The following is a 9,011-nucleotide window of genomic DNA, read 5'->3' on the forward strand; positions in this document are numbered from 1 at the left end:
TTTGAAAACGGCAGCTCCCTATCGGAAGGTAGCCCCCCACACACACACTGCGCCCCGAGCCCTGAGGAGCGCCCCGGGCTTCTGCAGCCTTCGCCCAACGCGGCCTCTGCTACCTGCTCTTACAGATAAGGAAATTGAGACACGGAGCGGTTCTCCTGACCACGGCCGCGCCCGGGGGTGGGGCCGGGGGCACGAATTGAATAAAAGAAACTGCAGGAGGGACAGTGGCCGGTGGTGCTGCGAGGTCCCCACCTTTCTCTGGCGGGACAAGCAGCCGCGTATGCGCGCACGCACCTGTACGTACAGAAATGCTGTGCGTGTTTCGGAGCTGGAGATGTGTGATTTTATCCACGGGAGCCGGCCCTGGCGCGCAGTGAAATCCCCCAGGCGCAGGCCCCGACCCCGAGCTCAGGACATCTGACTTATGTTCCTAAGGTGCTGTTTTCCACGACCCCAGAACGATGCTGGCCCTTGTGCCCCACCCTAACCTGCGACCCTTTCTGCCCAGAGATGAAATGAGCTCCTGGGGCCGAAGGGTAAGAGGAATCCAGAGCCTAGAAGCTGCGGGCTCGGTTGTTTTTGTTTTGGTTTTTTGGTTTTTGGTTTTCGGTTTTTTTTCCAGAAAGGAGGAGGCCTGGGAACACAGGGAGCTGTGGATGGGGGGCGCTGCAGAGCCTCTGATGAGAGGAACACAGCCAATCAGAGCGGACTGTTAAACTCCCACACAGTCTCCTGGGGTAACCGGGCCCTGGCAGCAGACGCGGCAGACACGCAGGGTGAAGCCTCTCTGAGCCTGCACCGCCCCGCCCCTCCCACGTGCCTGTCAGCCATTGTCACCTTAGCTCTGGTGACCCAGCCTCCAACCGCTGAGGGGCCGTGAGCCACGGGTGGGGGATCCACGGAGAGAGGCCCGAGGGACCTCGCAGACAGCAGCGTCTCGGAGGGGACACTGCGAGGGGACACTGTGGGCTGGCAAGGAGAGGGTGGGAGCTGAGGCCTGGAGAAGCGGGGAGAGAGCATCCGGAGAGCGCAGGCGGCAGAGAGAAGGCCTGCGGCAGGATTAGCCTCCCGGGACCCCCGCGAGACCATGTGGAAAACAAGCTAAGCTGCCGGGCAGCAGCAGGCAGTGCCAATGCGCGTGCACTAACTGCTTGGCCAGTGATCGCTGCGGAAGATGGAGGCTTGGCTGAGGGCCTGGGAAAGGGCAGCTTCCTGACCCTGAGCTCGCGTACTAAGGCTCTGACCGGTCCCGGCCATAAGGTAAGGGAGGCCAAGGCGGGGCTGCCCTGTCCCTGCCACTGTGGCTGCGTCTCACCGGTGAGCCATGAGAATGGTGCCTTTACCATGCGTCCCCAGCCCTGTGCACAGCCGAGCAGCAGAGGTGGCCAAGCCATGCGGCCTTCCAGGGCTTCAGGGTCCCCAGGCGCTCTCCGCCTGAGCCCACATGCCACCTGGGGAGGACCGATGTCCTGTGCGTGGTCCAAGGGCTACCAGCAGCCCTCAACACCAGGCACACACAGGTTGTAACAAACAAAATCTGCCCAGATTTCCCAGAGGTCCTCTGGGGAGCAAAATCCTCCCAGATGAGGATGGCTGCTCTAGTGGAAAGGTAGGACCTAGTGCTCCCACAGAGAGAGTAGAGAACCCCATCGGTGACCACTGCGGGGACAGGGCCACACTCCATGAGGAGCCCTGCTCACAGCCCTGTGCTCTCCCCCGTGTCACACTGGCCGCTGTGCTGCTGGCCCGGGCCCACTCTTCCCCATCTGGAGCCCTGAGCCTGCCCTTCCAAACTCACCTGCTCCCAGCTCTGCCTCTGTCCTTCCCCCAGACGTCCACTCAGACACCACTGCCACTTCCGGTCACAGTGTCTAACACACACACCTTGTCACCCTGTCTGTCCCTCTGCTATGGTGTGGATGTGACCTGAATGCCTCTCCTGGGCTCCTGGAAGCTGTGTCCCAGCATAATGATCTTCAAAAGGGATGGAAAATTAAGAAGTGGCGCTTAGTATGGGGGGTTGGATCAGGCATGTGAGGTGTTCATGGGAGCCCGGGAGGTTCTGAGAGCCTTATAAGAGCTGGCCGGCCCTGCCCCCACTGTGCCTCTGCTGTCCTGTCTCACCGAGTGATCTGACCCCCATGCACTCCCACCATGACACTGTGACAGCCCTGGGGGGCCCTCACCCGAGATGAAACCAATGGTGTTACCCTATCTCGGGCTTTAGTTCCAAACACGAGAGCTACATAAACCTCTCTTCTTTATAAAACACCCAGTCCCTGCTGTTTTGTTAAAGCAATTGAAAACAGCCTAATGCACACTTTATCTTATTTGTTCAGTGCGGCTGCTTAACTTTGGGGAGGATGCCTGTCTTGCTGTGCTGTCTTCCTTGCCAGATGAGACTCCGGGATGCTCATCCTAGCACAGGTCTTAGCCTGGCCATTGTTAGGGTTTATATGTGGATGTCCCAAAACCTCCTGCTCTCAGAGCTGGGGCTTTGGGGAAGGTGATTGGCCCATGGCTTAAGCAGGTCACTGAGGGGGTGACCTGGAAAGGCTATAACTCCCTCCCCACCTCCTCCCGTGACTCTCCAAGCCTCCTGTTCTCCTTGCCCTGGGCAGCTTTCCTCCTGATGCGCTGTCCTGCCTTGGAGCCAGCCAACTCCGGCCTGAAACACGAGCCAGAATAAACCTGTCCTCCCTAAAGTTGTGGGTGCCGGGTATTTTGTTCCAGCAACAAGAAAAGTGACTGAGACACACAGCAAGCACAGAGCAGTACCGGAGGGACTGGTGAGTGATGGAAAGACTGCCTGGCATTACTTGTGAGGCTGCTGTGGGTGCAGAGGAAGCAGGGCCCTGGGCAGAGTAGGGCAGGCACCAGCCCATCCTAATCGAGCCTGGCTGGAGCTAGTCTCGTGGCTAAGACAGTCCCAGGGACTCTTGTGCAAATTTAGAGAACGATCCAAGGTTCTGTGATGCCGAAAAATGTATTTCCCAGGAAGCCGCTGTCATGATCAGAATGACTCAGCCTGGGAGCCTTTGTGGGCCCCAGCAGTTTCCTGAAAATCAAACTAGGCTCTGGGGGGCAAGGTGAAAGATCATGGGGACGGAGCTGGTGCCGCCGCTCAGAGCCCAGGGCTGGTGCTGCAGGGGCGTGGCCGCTGTCCTGGTCCCCAGTGAGGGGCATCACTGCTCTCAAGGACAGGCTGGCCTTTCCCTTTCTGGGAGGGGGTGGCCTTTGGTGGGTGACAGGATACAACTGTCACCTCCCCTTCTAGGGGTCTGAGAAACGTGGGCTGAGCCAACTGGGGCTGCTGCAGACAGCAAGGCTGGGCCAGGCCCCCATCCAGGCGGGGACAAGGGTGGCCCTCACCCTGTGGATTGGTGGGACCACACTGCCCAGGTGACAAAGGAGCTCACACCCAGAATGGGACTGCAAAGAGGACACCACCCGAGAGTGGAGGGCGCTGTGCCGGCTGCTCCCCGTGAAAACAGCCCCCAGCCCCGCAGCCACGGGGCCCAGGAACCAGAATACACGTGTGCATCTCAAGCCTACTTCATATTTGCACTGGTTTTATTTTGGATTGTATGTTTTATTTTAGATTGTATGGCACTTGGGAAACCCAAGGACACTTAGACAATGCCCGCCGACCTCCAGTATTTGGGTGGGCTGGCTTTTCAGGCTGAGGTGCTGTCACAATGCCCCACCCAAGGCTGTGTGCTCTTCCTGAGGTCTCCTGCGAGGTCTGGAAAGCTTTTGAAAATTAAGGTCTCCCTAGAATCTTCAGGACTACCTTCTAAGGTAGGGAGGGGATAAAGAGGTAGGGCTGTGCAGAGCTTGGCCCTCACTGTCCGAGCTCCAGCCCTTAGTTTCCTTGTCGGCACAGTGGGCGTGGACACAGGTGTCATAAGGGTGACAGAAAATGGCACCAACACAGGCACGGGACATCTGTGCCACCCTGTACTCTCATTTTGGTAGCGTGTAACAACTCTCAGGCATTTCTTATTTCCATTTCTGCTAGGTAGTTTCCTGTAGGCAAGGTTGGAGACCATCTTACTGACTCTGTTTCCGCAGCACTGACCACAGTGTCTGAGATGCAGCAAGCACCGAAATCAGTTGGTAAATGAATAAGTGAAGTGAGGAGCTAAAGAATTAATTTTACAATGAGTGAATGAGTGGAACTCTTAGCACAGAGCCTAGAAGATCGTAAGCATTCCATGTACTAACAGCGCCACATATCATCTTCTGTACATCGTTTCGTCTTTTGCTGTTAGACCAGAAGGGCCTTTCGGTAGGGTCGCAAGCCGGGTGGGTGTAATGGTAAACCGTGATGGGTCAGTGGGACTTGAGTGAGAGGCGTCTGGCTGACAGGTAAAGTTCTGGGCGTGTGTAAGAGCCTGACTGAACCAGAGCGACTCCATGTTGACCGGCAAACGACCTAGAGACTGTCGCTCCCCCCCATCCCTTATAGGATAACTAATGATTAATTGTGAATTGTCAGGTGACTGCTTTGAAGTAGCTGGGAAACTAAATGGAAACTGTAGTGAACACAGAGAGCCAACATCAATCACGCCACTCCTTGCTTGCCTGTAGTTGAATGTTCTGAACATTATAATCTAAGTTGTAAATGGAATAATGGATAATCGATCTGCTGATCATTAGTACGTGACGGTCAAGTATATGCTTGATGACCACTAGCTCAGATCAACTGATTCTTTGCCTTTGTCCCCTTCCTGTAAATTTTGAGTGTAAACCCCCCCCCCTCAGCCCTATATAAAATGGCCTCTGTTTCTGAGCTAGCTGCCTCTCTGAGCTACTTGGCTTGGGGAGTGCCGTCTGGCCAGACTAATAAAGGTCTATTTGCCAACTTGCCTGGTGTGTTCCTTCCTGGGTGACTCTCGCTGTCCGACAAGCTCCTGGAGCCTTGCTGAGCTTCTGAGCCCAGCATCGTGGAGGCCTCTTGGCTGTTCACGCTCCAGGAGTAAAAGTGAGACTTAAGTCTTACACGTGTCTGTGGATGATCAACATGTAGGCCACAAATTGAGAGGAGAAGACCCACCCTGGACATGGGTGACATCAGCTAATAGGTTTGTGGCCTGGATGGAATGGAGCGGGAAAGGAGACAGAAGTCTGCCCTTTTTTGGAAGAGTTCCAGTCTCTTCCGTGGCCTTTGGACATTGGTCTCCAGTTCCCTGAGCTTTTCAGGCCAGGCTCACACTGACAACTGCAGGGAGCTTCCAGGCCATCAACCTTTGGCTGCTGCTGGATCCTCCAGCTCCCCAGTGTGCAGATGGCCATTTTGGATTCTTCTATGGCTGACCTGCTGGGTGGCCATTTTGGATCTTCAGCCACAGATCCTGCAGATGGCTGTTGTACTCTTCTGCTTCTGATCCTGTGAGCTACTTAATAAATCTCGTGCATGATTCTACATATATTGTATATTGATTCTATTCCTCTGGAAAACCCTAACTAGTACAGTAAAGAAATTGATTGCTGTAAAGATGGTTTAATTGATGGCAGTTTTGGAATGGAGGACTACAAGTGCTCTCTCTCTCTGCATGCAAACAATATAAATGCTTTCCTGAGTTCTTTCTTTTTTCCAGTGAAGGGAGTGGAACCTCCAATTCTTGAAAAAAAACATGTTGCTATCCTTCTGTCTGTTGCTGGTGGAACTGACATGGGCAGGTCACATATAGCTAACCAGCCTTGGAGAGACTAGACTCGGGTCTGGTTTTCAACCTGGTCCCACAAGGATGCCTGTGTTTTTGCAGAACCACCTGAGGTACTGGCTCCAACATCAAAGAGCTTGTACGGCTGGGCTGGAAGCAGAATGAGCGATTCTAAAACACCAGAAGAGTTGGGGATTTTGTACTGTTTTTTTAAAGGCACCCAGCAGCATTTGTACATCAATCATGTTTCCTTGTCCTGTGGAGAGGGAGCACCCTTATCTCCACTGCCTTCAGATCATCAGTGAACCTTATGGTTAGAGCACCCAGCACTCTTGTCAAAGAAGCTGTCTTCCTGGCACTGCAGGGTTTTTGAAGCACTAACATCAAATTCACACTCAGAGTTGTCTATCCTGGGGATTTCCATGCACCTGGAGTTCTGAGGAGAGGAGTGCTGACCAAAGGCTAAGTTTCAGATCTATCTGTGCTGCAAGTGCACAGACGTCCTTCTCCTTCAGAAGGACACAGTGTCAGGAGGGAGGTCACCTCGGTAGTAACTGACCTTGCTGGGTGCTGAACCAGGATGCAAATGGGAGCAGAAGATTTGTACAGTGGGATGGGGTACAGCGAGGGGACAGCTGGTTCGAACTGGGGGTGCAACACCATCCACTCTTTCCTATCTTCTTAAAAGTCAGAAACTCCTCTTCCAAATACCACACGGATGGGCCTCCAATACCTGGAAACAAACTTGGTCCAAGCAGCTGTGTGGAAGGGGCCTTCACCCACTGGTGCCCCTGCCTGCCCAGGTGTGGAGAAAGCATCTTGTAGCCCAAGCCCTGGTGGACATCTCTGGATCGGGTGGGGGGGTCCACCTCCAGTTCCAACTACTACATTGTGAGGCAGGGGCCCTACACCAAGCACGAAGAGGAAACTAAAGGAAGCATCTTCCGAGGCTCTGTCCTGGGCCCTGGGTGTCTCCTATGGTTGCGGTCAGCTGATGTCTTGGGGGTGGCCCAGATGGGGGTGCAGGGTGAGCATGGACTAGTACATAACACATCTTAATTCTTTTTAGTCGGTTCCCTTCCCATTTGCAAGGGATCTATCTCCCTGTTTCCTATTGTCAATCTTGTATTTATACTTTAGTTTTCTCATGTAAGGGAAACCATGTGCTATTCAAGCTTGTGTGTCTGATTTATTTTGCTTAGCACTACAGTCTCTAGGGGCACCCATTTTCCTACCAATACCTCAGGTTTATCCTTCTTCGTGGCAGAGTAGTACTCCATGTGTGTAAACACCACCTTTTCTTTATCCATTTGTCTGCTGATGGACCTATGGGCCACTTTCAAGAGTTAGCTATTGTGAGTTGTCAAGTCACTTATACACACCTTCATCTTCAGGTTTCTGATAATTCCCATGGGTGGGAGGTGTTATTATTTTATAGATGAAATTGAGCCCAGCAAGTGCTAGAGATCTGGTGTCTTCTCGTCACCTCTGTGTCCCAGGGCGCAGAGCAGGAAAGGCACCTGGACTATGGCCTGCATGGTCGTCCTCACCCATGTCAGTGCCAGACATTTGTTAGATGGCCCTGGAGCACATCATGGGGGCAGGATGGGAATGGAACTCCAGCCTCCAGAATCCCAGTCATGGTACCAGGGATTGAACTTGGGTCCTTGCGCTTGCAAGGCAGGTGGCGGAACCACTGAGCTAAATACCCAGCCCTCCCTCGCATTTTTTATCTCCAGACTAAAGGAGTAACACCATGATGTGAAGGTTCTGTTTTTGTATTATTGACTTAATTGAGCAAAGCCTGGGAAAAGAAAACTGATGGAAAGCAATTCGGGAAACTGGTTTTTAAAGTATAAATTTAATTTTCATTATGATGATGATGATGAAAGCTCTCTGCTAATCTTTTCATTTTTCAGCACCAGAGATTCAGACCCAGGGTCTTTGCACTGAGCTACATCCCTATCTCCTTTTTATTTTTTATTTTGAGACGGGGTCTCACTAAGTCACCAAGTTGCTCAGGCTAGGCTTGAACTTGAACTCTTCTGGTAGATTATTATTCTAAACGTTGGCTGTTCATTAACTCATTCTTCAGCCTGTGGAATGATGCCTTGACAAATAGAAATAACATGAAGATAGAAGAAAAGTACAGCACTTTGTTGGCCCACCGGCTTCCTCCCTCACTCTTCTTCTGGTACCAAGAGTCAAACTCAGATCATTGTGTTTGGGAGGTAGGCAGCGGAACCACTGAGCTAAATCCCTAGCTCCTCCCTCACCCTTTATCCTAAGTGTTATGAGTCTCAGTCTAGAATACAGGAAGGGAATTGGGTGTAGTGTTCCTTGCGGTAGCCTGGAGTGGATGGAGCTGGTGATTCCCAGGGAGAATTTATTTCAAAGGAGGAAACCCCCACGGCCATGATTAGCTGCTGACTGGAAGCCAGATGGGATGCCTTTTTCAAAAAGAGAGATAAGGGACTAACTGCCCTACTTTCATTTCAGGTAAAACATCAAGAAATAGGGTGAAAGCAGTAAGAAAAATTAATCAGAGACCAAATGAAAATGGAAAAGAAAGATCAAGGCATAAATATGCCTCGGGTCCTCTCCACAGGGCTGGGGAAACTCTGAATTCAATCTCTGGGTTTTTTTTTTGTTTGTTTTTTTTTTTTAGCTGATTTCCATTTCTCATAGCTCTGCAAACTCTCTTCCTCTTTTAGGGACTCATGATATGACTTTAAAGTTCTACATGACTTATTTGCACTGGGGCAGCACTTACAAAAGCCTGTTCCCTGGATTCTAAACCGTGTTTCACAAAAGACACAATTCAGCTTCTGGGGTCCTGTGTGCTGACAACTTGGCCTGCCCTTGCCTGGAGAGGGCGTTAATGCAGCCTCTCTGCGAATGGGGAACGCTCAAGAGGTGCCTGGGGAATGCAGCCCTTTCCCAAACTCACCTGACACCGAGACCCACTTTTCGAAGAGACATTGTGTGAACAAGGTTCCGAGAGCCCCACTTTGGGTAACGGGGCTCTGAAATGAAATACGGGTTCAGAAACTTAATTTGTTCCATGAATCTGGGGAAGGTGGCCGTGGTCACGTTCCTCACCCCATGCGGAGTTCCTGAACAGAAGCAGAATTTTGCTGAATGCTTGTGCTCGCGAACCCAACTGAATCATTCATAAACAAAAGCGTTCAGGAGCCAAGGCCAGGTATTACTGTAAGTCCAAAGGAAATGGAGGCAGAAAGAGATGTGCGAGGCCTCTGTTATTTTTGCCTTTCCCTGAGACCAGTCTGGCCTCGCAACATACAGATTCGTGAATACAGAAGAGAGGAGGCTTGTCGGGGC

The 9,011-nt window shown here is 52.1% G+C and overlaps 1 long non-coding RNA gene across 3 annotated transcripts; it reads left to right on the top strand.

Annotated features, from left to right (window-relative positions):
• LOC104870772 lies at window positions 1-4,453 on the top strand. Of its 3 annotated transcripts, none has more exons than XR_004514227.1 (3): window positions 1-28; window positions 436-2,789; window positions 3,278-4,453. It is a non-coding gene; the product is annotated as an uncharacterized LOC104870772 (long non-coding RNA). The 3 variants fall into 3 exon arrangements; XR_782611.2 differs by having other exon boundaries at window positions 7-1,260; window positions 2,596-2,789; XR_782609.2 differs by having other exon boundaries at window positions 7-1,260; window positions 2,622-2,789.
• Window positions 4,454-9,011: the final 4,558 nt, after the last annotated feature.

The sequence above is a fragment of the Fukomys damarensis genome, unplaced genomic scaffold (assembly GCF_012274545.1).
Source record: "Fukomys damarensis isolate Sample0158 unplaced genomic scaffold, DMR_v1.0_HiC HiC_scaffold_24, whole genome shotgun sequence".
Taxonomy (NCBI): domain Eukaryota; kingdom Metazoa; phylum Chordata; class Mammalia; order Rodentia; family Bathyergidae; genus Fukomys; species Fukomys damarensis.